At 41.6% G+C, this 18,524-nt stretch overlaps 1 protein-coding gene across 7 annotated transcripts in view; it reads left to right on the top strand.

The window, feature by feature from the left end:
- The window catches only part of glceb (glucuronic acid epimerase b), a 100,100-nt gene that overhangs the window by 28,820 nt on the left and 52,756 nt on the right, over positions 1–18,524 (top strand). For 3 of the 7 annotated variants that reach the window (XM_059639332.1, XM_048562640.2, XM_059639330.1), the window contains exon 2: positions 10,006–10,155. The exons of 2 other annotated variants lie outside the window; for them this stretch is intronic. The gene's annotated coding sequence lies outside the window, so the exon portion shown is untranslated. Of the gene's footprint in view, positions 1–10,005; positions 10,156–15,155; positions 16,959–18,524 lie in introns of all 7 variants that reach the window. 2 more of the 7 variants (XM_059639327.1, XM_059639329.1) reach the window with 1 other exon arrangement.

Genomic DNA, 18,524 nt, shown 5'->3' with positions numbered 1-18,524 from the left:
CTTGGTTGGTGGGTGTTGGGGGTGGGTAGAGGCTGTGCTTGTTTGTACTTGACCATTTTCATAGTCCTGCCTTAAAGAATGGGCAATAAGAATGAAATTTGTCTACATTATGCAAAACAGGCCAGTAGTGAATAAGCAGGGTTTTCTTTTCCCCATAACGAAAAATAACAATTGTCGACTTTGAAATACAGTCAAGAATTTTAATTTTGAACCAAGTGAAAACAATTGAAATACTAAGACTTTTCTCTCCTGAATAATAATCTGCATGGCTAGGGAAGCAGTTATTGTTCATCAGACTATTTTAATGTAGATAATCAGCAGCATCAGCTGATGCAGTGTAAATAGTTGTAGAGATCTCAGTACGAGGATAACAAAAAAGTGTGGAGCTGGATGAACACAGCAGGCCAAGCAGCATCTCGGGAGCTCAAAAGCTGACGTTTCGGGCCTACACCCTTCTTCAGAGAGGGGGATGGGGGGAGGGAACTGGAATAAATAGGGAGGGGGGGAGGCGGACTGAAGATGGAGAGGAAACAAGATAGGTAGAGAGGAGAGTATGGGTGAGGAGGTAGGGAGGGGATAGGTCAGTCCAGGGAAGATGGACAGGTCAAGGAGGTGGGATGAGGTGGTAGGTAGGAAATGGAGGTGCGACTTGAGGTGGGAGGAAGGGATGGGTGAGAGGAAGAACAGGTTAAGGAAGCAGAGACAGGCTGGGCCGGTTTTGGGATGCAGTGGGGGGAAGGGATTAGCTGGGCTGGTTTTGTGATGTAGTGGTGGGGGGGGGGGAGGGGAAGAACTGGGCTGGTTTTGGGAGGCGGTGGGGGAAGGGGAGATTTTGAAGCTTGTGAAGTCCACATTGATACCATTGGGCTGCAAGGTTCCCAAGCGGAATATGAGTTGCTGTTCCTGCAACCCTTGGGTGGCGTCATTGTGGCACTGCAGGAGGCCCATGATGGACATGTCATCTAAAGAATGGGAGGGGGAGTTGAAATGGTTCACGACTGGGAGGTGCAGTTGTTTATTGCGAACCGAGCGGAGGTGTTCTGCAAAGCGGTCCCCAAGCCTCCGCTTGGTTTCCCCAATGTAGAGGAAGCCACACCGGGAGCAATGGATACAACATACCACATTGGCAGATGTGCAGGTGAACATCTTGATCTGGAAGGTCATCTTGGGGCCTGGGATGTGGGGACAAGTGTAGCACTTCCAGCGGTTGCAGGGGAAGGTGCCGGGTGTGGTGGGGTGGAGGGGAGTGTGGAGCGGACAAGGGAGTCGTGGAGAGAGTGGTCTCTCCGGAAGGCAGACAAGGGTGGGGATGGAAAAATAGCTTGAGTGGTGGGGTCGGATTGTAGATGGCAGAAGTGTTGGAGGATGATACGTTGTATCCGGAGGTTGGTGGGGTGGTGTGTGAGAACGAGGGGGATCCCCTGGGGCGGTTGTGGCGGGGGCGGGGTGTGAGGGATGTGTTGTGGGAAGTGCGGGAGATGCGGTCAAGGGCATTCTCGACCACTGCAGGGGGAATGATGCGGTCCTTGAAGAACGTGGACATCTGGGATGTGCGGGAGTGGAATGCCTCATCGTGGGAGCAGATGCGGCGGAGGCGGAGGAATTGGGAATAGGGGATGGAATTTTTGCAGGAGGGTGGGTGAGAGGAGGTGTATTCTATGTAGCTGTGGGAGTCAGTGGGCTTGAAATGGACATCAGTTTCTAGCTGGTTACCTGAGATGGAGACTGAGAGGACAGCCGCCCCCAGAGGATCCCCCTTGTTCTCACATACATACCACCTCACCAACCTCCGGATACAACGTATCATCCTCCAACACTTCCGCCATCTACAATCCGACCCCACTACCCAAGCTATTTTTCCATCCCCACCCTTCTCTGCCTTCCGGAGACACCACTCTCTCCATGACTCCCTTGTCCACTCCACACTCCCCTCCAACCCCACCACACCCAGCACCTTCCCCTGCAACCGCAGGAAGTGCTACACTTGCCCCCACACCTCTTCCCTCACCCCTATCCCAGGCCCCAAGATGACCTTCCATATCAAGCAGATGTTCACCTGCACATCTGCCAATGTGGTATATTGTATCCATTGCACCTGGTGTGGCTTCCTGTACATTGGGGAAACCAAGCGGAGGCTTGGGGACCGTTTTGCAGAACACCTCTGTTTGGTTCGCAACAAACAACTGCACCTCCCGGTCGCGAACCATTTCAACTCCCCCTCCCATTCCTCAGATGACATGTCCATCATGGGCCTCCTGCAGTGCCACAATGATGCCACCCGAAGGTTGCAGGAACAGCAACTCATATTCCGCTTGGGAACCCTGCAGCCCAATGGTATCAATGTGGACTTCACAAGCTTCAAAATCTCCCCCCACCCCCCACCGCATCCCAAAACCAGCCCAGCCTGTCTCTGCTTCCCTAACCTGTTCTTCCTCTCACCCATCCCTTCCTCCCACCTCAGGTTGCACCTCCATTTCCTACCTACCACCTCATCCCGCCTCCTTGACCTGTCCATCTTCCCTGGACTGACCTACCCCCTCCCTACCTCCTCACCCATACTCTCCTCTCTACCTATCTTGTTTCCTCTCCATCTTCGGTCCGCCTCCCCCCCCCCTCCCTATTTATTCCAGTTCCCTCCTCTTCTCCCCCCCCCCCTCTCTCTGATGAAGGGTGTAGGCCCGAAACGTCAGCTTTTGAGCTCCTGAGATGCTGCTTGGCCTGCTGTGTTCATCCAGCTCCACACTTTTTTGTTATCCTGGATTCTCCAGCATCTGTAGTTCCCATTATCACTCAGTAGGAGGATAATGGCCACAGTTCTCATTTGAGCTGCTCCTCATCTTCAACTTGTACATCAAGTGGTCACATCTTACCTGGCCTCAAGCTTTTGAGATTTTCAGTTTTTGTATCTTTCCTGCTGGCAGGTATCTTTGATTTTATTAGGGGTTTTGAAATGACAACATCAGCATTGATTATTCCCAGGCATTTCCATGCCTTTTGACTGAATGCATTTCTAGAGGGGGGCAATACCTTCATGTGGCCCTCCTGTTAAAATATGATTTTCTTGCTTGAAATGGTGCTGGCAAGAAGACAACTTAACCGTGGTCTGTAGGCTATGGGTTCCAGCATTTTTAAAAAAAACTGGAAAATGAGATTTCTGAGACCACAAAGCCAAGAAATAGGACCTGCAACAAGAATATACCAGCTTTTAATGTTGAGGGCCTGTATTTGGTAAAACTTAAGAGAAAATAGCTCTCTAATAGGAATGCAGACATAGAATAAAAGCTTGAACCCCCACAGTGTGGAAGAACATTCTACCCTATCCCTATAACCCAGCATTTCCCATGGCTAATCCATCTAATCTGCACATCTTTGGACTGTGGGAGGAAACAGTATGCAGCCAGAGGAAACCCACGCAGTCATGGGGCAAAATATGCAGACACCACACAAACAGTCACCCGAAGTTGGAATCAACCTGAGGTCTCTGGTACTGCTAACCGTTGAAACACTGTGCCACCCCAGACATGGACACCCTGCAAGAAGCCTGCCTCATTAACCATTAAGCTCACTTTCTCAGATACCAGTTCATTACAACCCTGGATGATAAAACATGCAGCCCAGCCACCTAGTAAAAAGGAAATCTCCTACTGATACAGAAGACCTAAAACAGGTGACATCTCCTTACCCTTCCCATATCTTTTGTCACAGTTGATGGACTGACTATCACAAATGTGTTCGTCACCAAATTGCCCAACATTGCAGTACAGCCCACAGTACACTCAATCATCTACACGTGTGACTTCAACAGCCAGCATCACATTTAAGGGCACCCCAAAAACAAGACTGAAGTACAGTTGTCAGATTGGGCATCCACATATGACTTTTATTTAATCTTATGCATATACAGTATTCCATATGGCCAGGTAGAAGACTAGCAAATAGTGTGGACTTTACTGTGCAACAATGGCCAACAGCTAACATCTCTTTCCTTCATCCACAGCTCCACTGTCTACATCACCTAAATCCTATTCTTTATGATTTTATGGCTGGTCTTTAGAGTGACCAAATGCAATGCCATGGAATTTGCAGAGGGCAACTGGAGTGCTTGTGGCAGATGCATAGAAACTACCATTAACTGGATCCCTGAAAACTAAACCACTTCATTCAATTTCTGAAGCTGGCAGCTAAACATTTTCAGAAATTTTTTTTCCCTTTGTATCCTTCTATGAGCCATTCATTTTCTGGAGTCCAGCAAGGAATAATAGAAGATGCTTTTGAGGCAATAGCCTTCTAGAGATCATTCATGATAAACACCTCCAAAATAGTAGGAATCAGCAGAGATTATCAGCTCCATGCACTCTAGGTAAAACCCATGGAAGCCCCTGCACTGCCTGAGAGCAGCTCAATAGCAACTGCACCACTAGCCATGATGCACTTTCCCAATAAAGTCAGAAATACCAACCAGCAGGGAGGATAAGCAGATCATAAAATGAGTTTTGCAAGGGATAGAGTGCATCTTGCTCAGGTGCGGTGAGAGATGAGTCGCTAAGTTGGGGAGAAGCCAAGTCTGTCTCTCCTTCCAATGCAAGCATCCTGAAGAAGGCAGTCTGGGGTGACTGAGCAGGACACCCAAAGCCAGCAATCTTCAGTACGTGTGCTTGGGAGAGGCTGTGAAGAAAGGAAATTTGAGGAGAAAAGGACTGTGTGAAACCTTAGACTGACAGTATATACATACTCCCTCGTTCAGTCACTTCCCTTTCTGCCTTCCTCCCTCCCTCTTAAAATACATTAAAGAACTATGGATGCTGGAAACTGAAATAAAAGCAGAAATTTCTGGAGAAACTCAGCATTTTGACAGCATCTGTGGAAAGAAAACAGTTAACTTTGAGTCCAGTGATCCATCCTTATTGATAGCAGCTAGGAAAAAATGGTGTTTATGCTGATGACAAGAAGCGGGGGTGGGGGGATGAGTGGATGGGACCGGTAGAACAGAGAGAGAGAGAGAGAGAGAGAAAGGAAAAAAGTTAGACAGGCAAAGGAATTGTTGATTGTAATCTAGATAAGTGATAAAACGAGCTATAGTGGGTTAAAATGTGTTTGCTATGCTGAAAGCATCTGTTGTCATGACAGGACCTGGGATGTAGGGAAAGGGAAGAGGTATGGAAGGAGGTGTTCATGCTGTAAAGTTATTGAACTTGACGTAGAGTCCTGAAAGCCTTAAGGTGCGCAGGTAGAAGATAGATGTTGTTCTTCCACTGCAGCAGGCCTGAGACAAATGCCTTGGGGACATTGTGATGTGTTGAAGTGGCAGGCAGCTGGAAGCTTTTACAGACAGAACACAGATTGGGTGACCACTCTGCATGGTGAAAGCCTTTACAAAATAGGAGATTGTTCATGGCTGTCTGACATGACAGCATTTATTTTGAATATCAAGTTCTTTAAATTTGAGACACCTTAACAGTATTCAATTACAAACTCTGGACCAGGTAGTTGGTATGAAAAGTGGAAGGAGAATGCTTTGAGCTGTCCCTAGCAGCTTTTAAAACACTAGTCATTTTATTTGAAAGCATTCCATCTGAAAATAATTAGATTAATATGTACTTGATTTAAATTAAATATTATGTTTGTCTTCACTGATATAGTTATTTCTCTCGCTATCTTTGTCTAAATTTACATTTTTGACAGCAATGGACAGAGGCAAAAATCGAAGTTGAATACTACACAAATCAAAAAGTTCAATTTCGTGCTGTCTATTTCAATTTCTCTATCTGGTCATGATCAACTGGAGTATAAATAGACAGGTGAGCCACCTAAATATACATTTCCACTAAATTTTAAGATATGCAGAACAAGAACACAATAGCCTACATCTAACATACATCACATGATTAGCCTTTGGGACTATCAGGTGCCTTTTTACTGGAAGATCTCTGGAAAAGGGTGCAGGCTCCGCGTCAAATTGAGGAACTGCAAAGACCTACCATCGCCTTCAGACATTGAACTTTGACCCTGTTTAACTGAAGTGACCTGACAACTGGTCTGTTCTTCTCTGGGTCATCTTATCCACCCACTGTTCAATGCTAATCAAGAATGAAACCATATGGTCAAGACAAATGCATAACTTCTGCATTCGTTGTATGGACTACTGCAAGTGTTCTCTTTTCATGAGACTTGCAGCACTCTTGATGGATGTAGATGTGACTGTGCAGATGCCATCACAGAGGCATGGCTCAGTTATGGTATCGATTAGACCCTTACACACATGTCAGAACAGCAGCTCAAGAGAATACTGATAGATGCCTATACGTTTTACATTGTACCTTAAGAGTCTGCCATTTTAGTGATTCCTATACCTTGGCATCTGAATGAAGTAGAGCAATGCTAGTTGTATCCCAGTTGCTGTTATGGGAACTGGCTGGAGCAGTGATTACCCCATTCATCTGCTCCAGCACTTAGCTTCCAGTCGGCATGAATATGATAGCAAATTAACTGCATGTTGGAAGATTGCTGAAGAAATCCTGCTTATGAGGCTGCACAAGCTGTAAATGACAGACATTTAGGATGACGACTCCTCTGGTGAAATCCAGCTCATTGTCTCAAAAGCAACTCAAGAAATGAAAGAAGCTGTATTCCAATAATTAGTACCAAAGAACTGAATGGTGGAGATCTGAAAAAAAAACAGAGCTAATCACGAGCAGATCCTGGGGGTGGGGGCACTGTATTATGAAGTGGAGTTGAGTTGGTTGGGCCTGTACTCTTCAAAATTTAGTAGAATGAGAGGTGACTTTATTGAAAAATACAAGATTCTTAGGGGACTTGACAGGATAGATGCGGAAAGGTTGTTTCCTTTTGAGTGAGATTCTAGGACCAAAGGGCATAATCTCACAATAAGGGGTCACGTGTTTAAGATGTAAGTGTAAATAGGGTTTTCTTCTGAGGACATTGAATCTAAGGAATTCTTTAGCAATGAGGCTTTCAAGGCTGAGTCATTAACTACGTTAAAGACTGGAGTTAAAGTTTTAATCAGTAAGGATCGGTTATTGGGAAAAGACAAGAGAGTGCAGTTCAAGATTATCAGATCAGCCATGATCTCATTGATTCTGCTCTGCCATTCAGTGAGCTGAATGGCCTTACAAACTATTGTACAAAGTCCATAAATATAAAGTTGCTAGTAACTCTCTGAAGTGCTTTGTCAATAAGGCATTGTGGAAGTGATCGATTTGAGTTCCATTTGTAGTTTGATTCAACACGCACTTTGCTTTAATGACCCTTTATTGTTAATGCCAACTGTAACTTTCTTTTCAACAGACAGGAACTATTGAACGTTGCATAGCCCGTAACACTTGTGCTTTAAAGCATGTTTTCTTCAACTTATTATGTTACCAATGGAGAATAGTTTTTTCCTGGGTAGATGAAACAATATTACTAAGTATTATAAATATGTATTATCGTTGCCTATTATTTATAGTCTTAGTATAAATCCATAATATTGAGAATATCATTCCTGTAACCACCCCCATAATTTTAATGTCTTGTAGAGCTAATGCACATGTTTCTGTGTGGTTGCATGATGTATCAAATAACTTGAAATCTGTTATTGTGTATTTTCTGTATTGCTTATAATCGAATTACTGTGTGAATTCACATCATGATGAATTAGCAGGTCTGCTAGATTAGAGGTCGGACAAATTGACTGCACAACTGCATTTATGAAATAATTACTCTTCACAGTTGATATTTTTCTATATTGTAGGCTGTAGTGTTTTATGCCATTTATTCTTGTGGTATTCTGGCAATTATAAAATTCATCAAAGGAGACTTAATTCTGGATGTCATTCGTACCTTTTTTTCCTTCCGAGTAGGAACTGTTGTTTGAGTTTTTTCCTGTAGCTTCTTTTCCCATTGATCAAATCCTATACTTTGTCCAGTAACATTAGTTACTATTTGTGAAATGTATATTATTCATGAAAACTCAGGCAGAGGGTTGTTTTTCGGACTGGAACCCTGTGACGAGCAGTGTGCCGCAAGGATCAGTGCTGGATCCATTGCTTTTCGTCATTTATGTAAATGATTTGCATGAGAACATAGGAGGTAAGGTTAGTAAGTTTGCAGGTGACACGAAAATAGGTGGCATAGTGGACAGTGAAGAAGACTATCTCAGAGCACAAATAAGATCTTGATCAGATGTGCCAGTGGTCCAAGGAGTGGCAGATGGAGTTTAGTTTAGATAAATGTGAGTTATTGCATTTTGGTAAGGCATTTTGGGCAAAATTTATACAGTTAACGGTAGGGCCCTGAGGAGTGTTGCTAAACAAAGAGAACTAGGTGTTCATGTGCATAGTTCCTTGAAAGTGGAGTCACCGGTAGACGAGTTGGTGAAGAAGGCATTCGATATATTTGCCTTCATTGGCCAAAATGTTGAGGGTAGGAGTTGGGAAGTCATGTTGTGGCTGTACAGATTATTGGTGAGGCCACTTTTGGAATGCAGTGTACAATTCTAGTTGCCGTTCTATAGGAAGGATGTTGTTAGACTTGAGCGGATGCAAAAACTATTTACAAGGATTTCCCAGGACTGAAAGGTTTAAGTTATAGGGAGAGGCAAATAAGCTGGAGCATCTTTTCCTGGCACATTGGAGGCTGAGGGATGATCTTATAGAAATTTTTATGAAATCATGACGGTCATAAGGTGAACAGCAGGGTCTTTTTCTCAGTATGGTTGAGTCCACAATCAGAGGGCACAGGTTGAAGTGAAAGGAGAAAGATTTAAAAGGAACCTGAGGCGCCTCCTCTTCATGCAGAGACTTGTGTGTATAGAATGAGTTTCCAGAGGAGGTGGTGGAGGCTGGTACAATGACAAATTTAAAAGGCATCTGCGTGGGTACATCAATAGGAAGGGTTTAGAGGGTTATGGGCCAAATGCTGGCAAATGGTACTGGATCACAGTGGCTCAGTGGTTAACACTGCAGCCTCACAGCACCAGGAACCCAGGTTCGATTCCAGCCTCGGGCGACTGTCTGTGTGGAGTTTGCACACTCTCCCCGTGTCTGCGTGGGTTTCCTCCCGAATGCCCTAGTTTCCTCCCACAGTCCAAAGATGTGCAGGCTAGGTGGATCGGCCGTGCTAAATTGACCGTAGTGTTCAGGGGTGTGTGGGTCTGGGTGGGATGCTTCAAGGAATGGTGTGGACTTGTTGGGCCGAAGGGCCTGTTTCCACACTGTCGGGAATCTAATCTAATCAGTTTGGAATGCCTGCTCAGTGCGGATGATTTGGACCGAACGGTCTGTTTCAATACTGTATGATTCTATCATCTCGATCTTGATTTGCACTTTACCTATCAGTACTAGTATTTTGTGCACTATTTGTTTTTTAAGGCACCTCTTTGACCAATCTTTAGGGAACCTACCTTAGTGTTTTACTTTTTATGATTTTGATGTCAAATTATTGTTTGCTTTTTTTTAAGCATGTTGGAACAATCATGTTAATTATGCTGTATAAATGCTTTTTAAAAAGTACTGCAGATGCTGGAGAAACTCAGCAGCTCTGGCTGCATCTGGGGAGAGAAACAGTTTGTTTCAAGTCCAATGTGACTTCCTCAGAATGAAGTTCTAAAGTATTGAGAACTTCATTTCTGAAGAAGGCTAAAATTGAACTCAAAATGTTAACTCTTTCTTTCTCTCTAGATGCTGCCAGATCTGCTGAGCTTCTGCAGCACTTTAGTTTGAACAGCAGCAAGTGTGTGTACATACAAAATGTCCAGGCCAAGATCAGCTAATTTGGAGTAACAAGGAATTTTGTTTAAGAAGGAATGTAGCTTGGTGTTAATTGGTACTTGTTGTCATAGTGAAAAGTTAAGCATTGGAGATGTTGTTCTGAATTTTTCTTTACTTTTGGAGCTGTAACAATGTAGGCAAGAAGGAAAGGCAAAGGGGTGGAATCTTTCTCAATCTGACATTTCAAACAAAATCTGCAATTGTCATTTACTGTGTCGTTGTTTTTTCTTTGTTCCAGTATTACCTGTGGGATATCAGGATACTAAGCCAAGTTCAGGCATCTTTGTCCAAAGTAGAAAATGCATACTGCTTTGGGGCTCATCAGTGTAACTTGATGACAGTTTATGGAGTAAATGTATGCAGTTGATCTAACATCAAGGTGAAAAAGGTAAGTTCGGTTTGCTTCTAAGCTCTAGCACAAAATTAATTACATGCTACTCATGTAATATGAAAATGAACTGTTTATTTAAGAGAACTAAACTTCATGACAAATGAGACTTGTAAGGACTGTGGACAGAAGCACAATTTCACATGGGATAGAGGATAGTTGCCGAATGCTCTTTTTTGTATATGTTACTACCTGTAATTTCTGCAATAATTGAAACTGCAAGTAACAACAATAGTCATTAACAAGAAAATTTTGAGGTATGGAGGAAAAAGGCAGTTTGGTTTTCAGGCGACCATTACTGAGTTATTTGATATACTGGTCATTATTCCAAGAGGGTTTGAGTACAGAAGAAAGGAACACATGCAGTAGTGTTCAGGATCTTGATGAGACTATGATAGAAGGATTGTGTGCAGTTTTGGTCTCCTTGCCTAAAACAGAGTGCAATGAAGGTTCAGCAGACTGATTTCTGAGGTGGCAGGTTTATTGTATGAAGAGAGATTGTCGCAACTGAGCCTGTATTCACTGAGGTTTAGAAGAATGAGAGGGTTTCACATTGAAACACATACAAATTCTGATGGACTGGATCCAGCAATGATGTTTGCCCTGGCTGAGGAACTGCAATGAGGCGTCACCGTTTCAGGATATGCTGTACGCCATTTTGAACTGAGATGAAAAATTTCTTCACTGAAAGAGAACTTGTGGAATTCTCTACCACAGAAGGCTGAGGAGCCAAGCCACTGAATATATATAAAAAAATAGATTTCTAGAAGTTAAAGGAGTAAAAGGGTATGGAGTGAGAGTAAGGTGTTGAGCTAGAGGATCAGCTGTGATCATGTCAAGTTGCAAAGTGGGCTTGATGAGCCAATGATAATGGGAACTGCAGATGCTGGAGAATTCCAAGATAATGAAATGTGAGGCTGGATGAACACAGCAGGCCAAGCAGCATCTCAGGAGCACAAAAGCTGACGTTTCGGGCCTAGACCCTTCATCCTCTCTGATGAAGGGTCTAGGCCCGAAACGTCAGCTTTTGTGCTCCTGAGATGCTGCTTGGCCTGCTGTGTTCATCCAGCCTCACATTTTATTATCTTGATGAGCCAATAGCTTGCCCATCCTATCTTCTGTATTTCTATAGTTCAACTGATCAGGCTGCAGTAGTAAAGTCCAGCTGTAATTCAGTGGATTTTGTGACTTGGAACAATTGCTCAGAGAGATTGGAGCAAAGCCATTCGAGTATTAAGATTAGAATTATTAAATCATTTGGAATGAGAAGAACTGAGATGATGGGCATGACACAGAATGCATGCATTGTGAAGTTCCGGGATTGCTAACATTTGGAAAGGGTAGCACAGAGTGTTGTACAAAAAAAAAGCAATATTCCAGCTACAAGGATTCTAAAAAAATTTTAAAGGGCTGGAAATATTCAGCAAATCTCTCAGTATATGCAGGTGATATTTCAAGCCTTTGGCTGTTCCTCAGGATTAGTATTTACAAGGGGGTAAATGCTGAAACTGCTGTTTTTTTTTCAACAGCTACTACCATTCTTGGTGAGTTTTTTTTTAATTTTTACCGTTGGTACAGGAGTATTTCAGAAAGCCTTTTGAACATTTTTTACCCTGCACACCAACCGTGCACCCAAGAGAGCCCAGCAGTGGGTCTTGTGAAGTAAAATGCTCAAGTCAAACAAAAAGTCATGCTTGTACCGAATTGACTACAGCCTGAATAGCACATAAGGCAATGAGTCAGTTCAGAAGCATGTGAAACTGGTGACAACTAAAATTGCTGGGTGATAATAAACTAGAGAAAATTTTGAGTAGTCAGATTTGATTTTTTTAGATGGAGTTAAATGTTGAGCAACTACTGCAGAAGAGTTTATGGCAGTAATAATAAAGGGATAAAGCTAGGCATAATTAACGTACATGTGGAATATGCTTCTATGCTTCTGTTGTGAATGGTGCAGGCAAATGATAGATGAGAGGCTTGGCAATGGGCCCCTGCTAAACGTGACTGTCAGTGAATGTAAGTGATGTGCGTCACTGCCTGAATTTTGAAACCATGTTAATAATTACTTGTGCGGGAATGAGCTTTCAAAAAAAATTGTTGCAAAAATTCAGAAGGTTTTCTGTTTGATTTACATCAATGGAAGGCCAGAGACACACTGTTCCGCACTAGATCTGCTGCTACTGCTTCTCCCGCACACTCCTGCTCCAACCTATCCAACCGTATTTCCATGAGCTCATAGCCACTTTATCTGATTCTTTCTACTGTCCAATCCTGACAGTTTTTGATTACCTTTCTTGGCTGAAATAAATTGATGATGAATACACTTGCTTGAGCCATATCTCTTGCCCTAGTCAAGCCACAAATTTGCTGTCACATCGGTTTCTTTCCTCCCGGCTACCTCCAACCCTCACCCCACCCCAAAAAAAAAATCCAGTATTGACTGGATCCAACTACCTCTTCATCTCTAATCTCCCTTACCTCTGAAATTCCCATCTACTGTAATCTCATCCTGGTTTCGTGAATCCTTTGTCAACCTTGGCTTAATGGTAGCATTCTCATCTCTTTGTTAGAAGATATAAGAACTAGGAGCAGGACTAGGCCGTTTGGCCCTTCGAGCCTGCCCCGCCATTCAATAAGATCGTGGCTGATCTTTTCGTGGACTCAGATCCACTTACCCGCAATCTCACCATATCCCTTTAATTCCTTTATTTTTCAAAAAAAATCTACCTTAGTTTTAAAAACGTTCACTGAAGTAGTGTCAACTACTTCACTGGCCAAGGAATTCCATAGATTAACAACTCTCCTGAGTGAAGAAGTTCCTTCTCAGCTCAATCCTAAATTTGCTCCCTCTAATCCTGAGGCTATGCCCTCTTGTCCTAGCTTCACCTGCCAGTGGGAGCATCCTCTCTACTTCTTTCTTCTCTATTCCCTTCATAATTTTAATATTTCTATAAGTTCTCCCCTCAATCTTCTGAATTCCAATGAATATAATCCCAATCTACTCAGTCTCTCCTCATAAGCCAACTCCCTCAACTCCGGAATCAACCTAGTGAACCTCCACTGCACCCCCTCCAGTGCCAGTACATCCTTCCTCAAGTAAGGAGACCAAAACTGCGCACAGTTCTCCAGGTATGGCCTCACCAGCACCTTGTACAAATGCAACATAACCCCTCTGCTTTTAAACTCAATCCCTTTAGCAGTGAAGGACAAAATTCCATTTGCCTCCCTAATTACTTGTTGTACCTGCAGACCAACCTTCTGTGATTCGTGGACAAGGACACCCATGTCCCTCTGCATAGCAGCATGCTGCAACTTTTTACCATTCAAGTAATAATCCCTCTTACTATTACTCCTGCCAAAATGTATGACTTCACATTTATTTACATTGTATTCCATCTGCCAGATCTTTGCCCACTCAATGTATCTATGTTGCTCTGCAAAGTTTCACAGTCCTCTGCACACTTTTTGCTCTGCCACCCATCTTGGTGTCATCTGCAAACTTTGACACCCTACACCTGGAATCCAACTCCAAATCATCTGTATAAATTGTAAATAATTGTGGTCCCAACACCGATTCCTGAGGCACACCACTAGTCACATATTGGGGTGAATGTGTACACCAGATTGTACTGTATGACATGCCGCCTTTCAGATGTGATGTCAAACAAAGGTCCTGACTAACCACTTAAGATCTAAAATATTCTGTGACACCATTACGAAGAAGAATAAGTAAGCTCCCACAGAATCCTGATCACAATTTGTGTCTTATCCAATATCATCAAGCCAGATAATTTTGGTCGTTCTCTCATTGCTGGTTGTCAAATTGGTTATCATATTACATTTCACTACCTCAAAGTACTGCTTTGACTGTAAAGTGTTTTGGGTGCACTTAAGTCATGAAAAGTACACTATTTGATTCAGTTTTGACATTCAAAACCCACAACCTTGTCTTCATTGTAAGATTGCTTTGTTTCACAGCGCGGCCTACCGACATCATTGCTTCTCTCCCTTCACCACCACTGTTGCTGAAATGATTTGATTCATTCTCTCAACATTACCCTTGTCAGGTTACCATCTTTCAATTTCCAATATGCCCATGCATATCTAGTTCAGCAATTGTCTGTCCTCATCACATGAGCTATTTCATTAAAATGCATTAAATTTCTGTTCTTCAAGGCATTGAATTTTCAGAGCTTTTCAATGCCCTTTTTGCAACACACTCCATATTGGTGTTCCTTCTCCTTTAGTCTCCTTAGTATCATCTACGTGTGTCTTCTGCACCAATGCTTTTTGTCCATCAGTTGCCTCAGCTCATATACTAGAACTTCCTCCTTTTTTTATTAAAGCCTATATCCAATGTTAAAACAAACCTTCCCAAAACTATTCATATGGTACTGTTTTAAGCCATCTCTCTTATTTTGTCATTACCATTGGAATATTCTGCTTTTTGCCATGGTGAGCTTAGTGATCCCCACTGACGTCCATCTTTTTATTCCCTACTAACCCTCTTCTTCCAACCCCTACCTGTTTTTGCCATCCAACCCTATTCAGACGTCAGAAAATGGAAGTTTACTTGTACCTTTAGATTGGATGGATGTTGATTTTAAGGCATTTATCCCATTTTATTAAAGAATTTGAGAGATAAGTGTGCCACTATGGGAATTGTAATCTTAGAATATATTAACTACCTTTTTCACTTGGGTTTTTGTGGCAGTTTGCAGTACAGTCCTCCCCAGCCTGTTTTTTTTTAACAAGTGTTTTTTTTTGTTTTTACTCGCATTTAGTAAGTTGTGCATTTTATCTTTTTGGTTGAACTGTTGTCTCTTGTTAGCGTCGGATCGTCACTTCAGAAAATAAAATGTCAGTGAGCCGTTCAGTCTGATAATGAATTGAAGTACAAAGGCCTGTAATGTCAAAGGCTAATGCTTTCTATGTAGGATGCATCACAAAAGATTGTAAAATCTGCTACTTCATATAGTTTTTACTATTGTTATTTGCAGAGTTTCATTTGTGCTGGAATTCCTCCGAAGGAAAACATAATTCCACTTTGCTGGACAGCTGGTTTCAATTCTTCCCACAGTTGTAGATCAACAAATACACATCATGAGTATGGTGTAAGGCAGTAGTCTGTTTCCATCATGAGCTGCATCATAAAACAAAAAGAACAAAGCTTTAACAGTTTCTGAATGTCACCTGAACCTAGATAAGATTAATATCTCTTAAATTCTGCCTTTTTGATTTTGTAATGTATGCTTGGCATTGCTTATCTTGATGTAAGCCTAAAGCTGAGAATGTTATGATATTGAGAATGTTTCGTTCTGTCAGTATGAAAACTGTATCTGTACCCCAGGTATTCCAGATTTGGCTATGCTGCTAGATCAATGCTGGCTAGAGGCCACAGAGGAAAATATAAAGAATTCTTCTGAAATTTAGAAAAATATATATTATTAGCTATTCATCTGTTGGCATTAACTGTATTTTTGTCTCAACAGATGCTTCCTGATTGGCTGAGTGTTTCCATCATTTTAAGATTTTTCCACATCTACCATATTTAATTTTACACTGATTTGTTCACACACTTCTAAGAATGAGTCAGCTTTCTAGCCACTGCCCCGGAAAATGATACAATGACAACTAAAAGAGAGCAGAATAACCCATTGATCTATTTCCCCTGGATTTAGAAACTTTAATAAAACTCTTGCTTCGCCTCCTTCACGAGATTTTGCTTATCTAGTTTGAGTGCAGGAAGGTTCTCTTCATCAATCGCATTAATAAACCCAAAATCAGCAGGATGCCAACAAATGATTTTTGACTCTTTTTGAGTCATTGAGAAAATGAGAAAATAAACCCAGGATTCTTGTTTCTGTTTGATAGTTATCAAACCCCGTAGAAGGTGACATTTGCTTATGGTACAGACAAATTTGGGCTACGTTGTGATGATCTTAAGTCAAAGAGCCAGCTTACACTCTCTTTGCTTATTGCTAACTGAAATTGAGAAATCTCTGGTAGACCTTTTCTTGAACAAATTCATTCTGTGTAAATAAGACCCTAAGACTTGGGGCAGAGGAAGTCCTTTCAGCATATGAAGTCTCCTCTAATATTCAGTGAGAACATGGCTGACCTGACGATCCTCAACTCTTTGTTGCCTTTTTTTCATAACCCTTGATCTCTTTACTGTTTAAAAATCTTTCTGTCTTAACCTCACCTGTACTTAATGGCCATTCCTGTGGGTAGTAAATTCCATGGATTCACTGTTCTGAGAAAAGAAATTCCTTCTTACCTCAATGTTAAATGGATGAATGCTTACTTTCAGATTATGCCCTCTGGTCCTAGACCTTCCCACAAGGGGAAACAGGCTTTCCATGTCATAACATTGCCTCTCATTCTTCTTAACTCCAATGAGTGCAGCCCCAACCTACTTGACCTTTGTTCATAATACAATCCCTACATACCTGTGATCACCCTCCTGAATGTCGTTTGGACTGCCTCCAATACCATGTATCTCTCCTTTTTGTATAAGGACTCCAAAACTGTTTATGGTATTCGAGCTGCAGTCTGACTAATGCTATGTATAGTTTAGACAATATTAGTGTAAGTGGTGAAAAACTTGGTCAGCAGAGAGCATCTAGAGGAAGGTCTAGATTTTACAGCCTAAGCATCTGAAAGTATGACTAGCAACAATGGAGCAATTGAAATGGGATACACTCAAAATATCAGAATTAACTCTGACACAACTGTGCTGATTTTTGGGGCTGGAGGAGATTACACGGATAACTGGATAAAGCCTTGGAGGGATTTTGAAAGTAAGAATGATAAGTTTAATAAATTACTTTGTACTGAAAATTGTTTCTTACATCTTCATTTCTCTTTTAACATCAGTTGATAATATCGATTTTGAAACATGTCATTCTCCACTTTTCATTTACTGAGAATTTAAACTACTTTTGGCTTGCATCTATTGTTTTTTTCACAGGTGGAAAAATGCTGGCCCAGTATACTAGTTTAAAAACAGCATTTCCTACTATTCTTGCATAAAACATAACAGAACTCTTAAGAGACTAACAGAATTTTTGGGAGTGAAAAGCAAAGGCATTTGAAAACTGAAATTAATCCCCTTTCTACTGCAAATGTTATTTGTTGCCACAACTGTGACAGCAGTTTGTGTTAATATGTTCAATGGCATCAAACTGGTGATATATTTTTCTTGCATAAAATTCCCAATACGTCATGTATTTAGTAACTAGTATCCGTAAATATAAAAATCTGCATGTAGTAATATACCATGTTTTTTACCTTTAACAATCAAATTTAAGATGGATTAGTTTTCACTCTCATGCAAAAAAAGAATTTGCAGTAGATTTACTTTCTAGTTGCGACATTAATTGAGTTTGGAATGGACATCCGTTGCAAGCTAGCTATCAGACTGGATGTCTTTTGGAAATCTGCTGTTATTGAGGTGCTATAGAGTCATGGAGTATTACAGCATGGAATGAAGCCCTTTGGCCTATTGTGTACACACTGGTTATAGAGTACCTAATCTATCTAATACCATTTCCCAGCATTTGACTCTCAGCTGTGTGCACCAAGGCATTTCAAGTGTTCATCTAAATATTACTAAAGTGTTGTAATGGTTTCTGCTTCAACACGCTTTCACCCACCATCCTGTAGGACAAACATTTTTTGTTGAGGAACGTGGATCTTGCAGCTGCTCCTGCGATTTGCAGGCTTAGTTAAAGAATTATTAGAGTCTTTTTTACAGTTTTACTGGTATTATGGTCATTAATAGTACAAGATTTTTTCCATTTTGCTTTATTAACTTTCAAAAAAACCCAACAAACAAAAAGCAATTTTTTTTTCCAAATGGACTTCTTTCAAAAAATTTTGTAAAGGTTTAGTAGTGAACAGCTGAAGTTTTTTAACCTTAATTCAGAAATTGAAAGGGTCTAAGTGTTTTCGAGGGTATTTTTTTATTACATTGCAAATGTTTGGTTTTGGGAAAAAACCAAACAGTGGGAGCTGTGTTTTTGTTCTGGAGAGTCCTGCACGTGGGCAGCTCCAGAGAAGACATGAGATAACAAGGTGTGGAGCTGGATGAACACAGCAGGCCAAGAAGCATCGGAGGCTCCTTTTGATGCTGCTTTCCCTGCTGAGTTCATCCAGCTCTACACCTTGTTATCTCAGATTCTCCAGTATCTGCAGTCCTACTATCTCCAGAGAATACATCCTTATTTGAGGAATTTATCGAAGAGGAATTGCTTTTGCCCAGTTAATCAGCTATGTGGTTGATTTTATTTAATTTTTATATGTTTGATATATCTATTTTTAACTCTTTTTCTATTTTAACATTATTCACTGCTGGTAATGAAAAG

The sequence above is a fragment of the Stegostoma tigrinum genome, chromosome 33, assembly GCF_030684315.1.
Source record: "Stegostoma tigrinum isolate sSteTig4 chromosome 33, sSteTig4.hap1, whole genome shotgun sequence".
NCBI classification, from domain to species: domain Eukaryota; kingdom Metazoa; phylum Chordata; class Chondrichthyes; order Orectolobiformes; family Stegostomatidae; genus Stegostoma; species Stegostoma tigrinum.
This window is presented reverse-complemented; position numbering and strand designations above follow the sequence as displayed.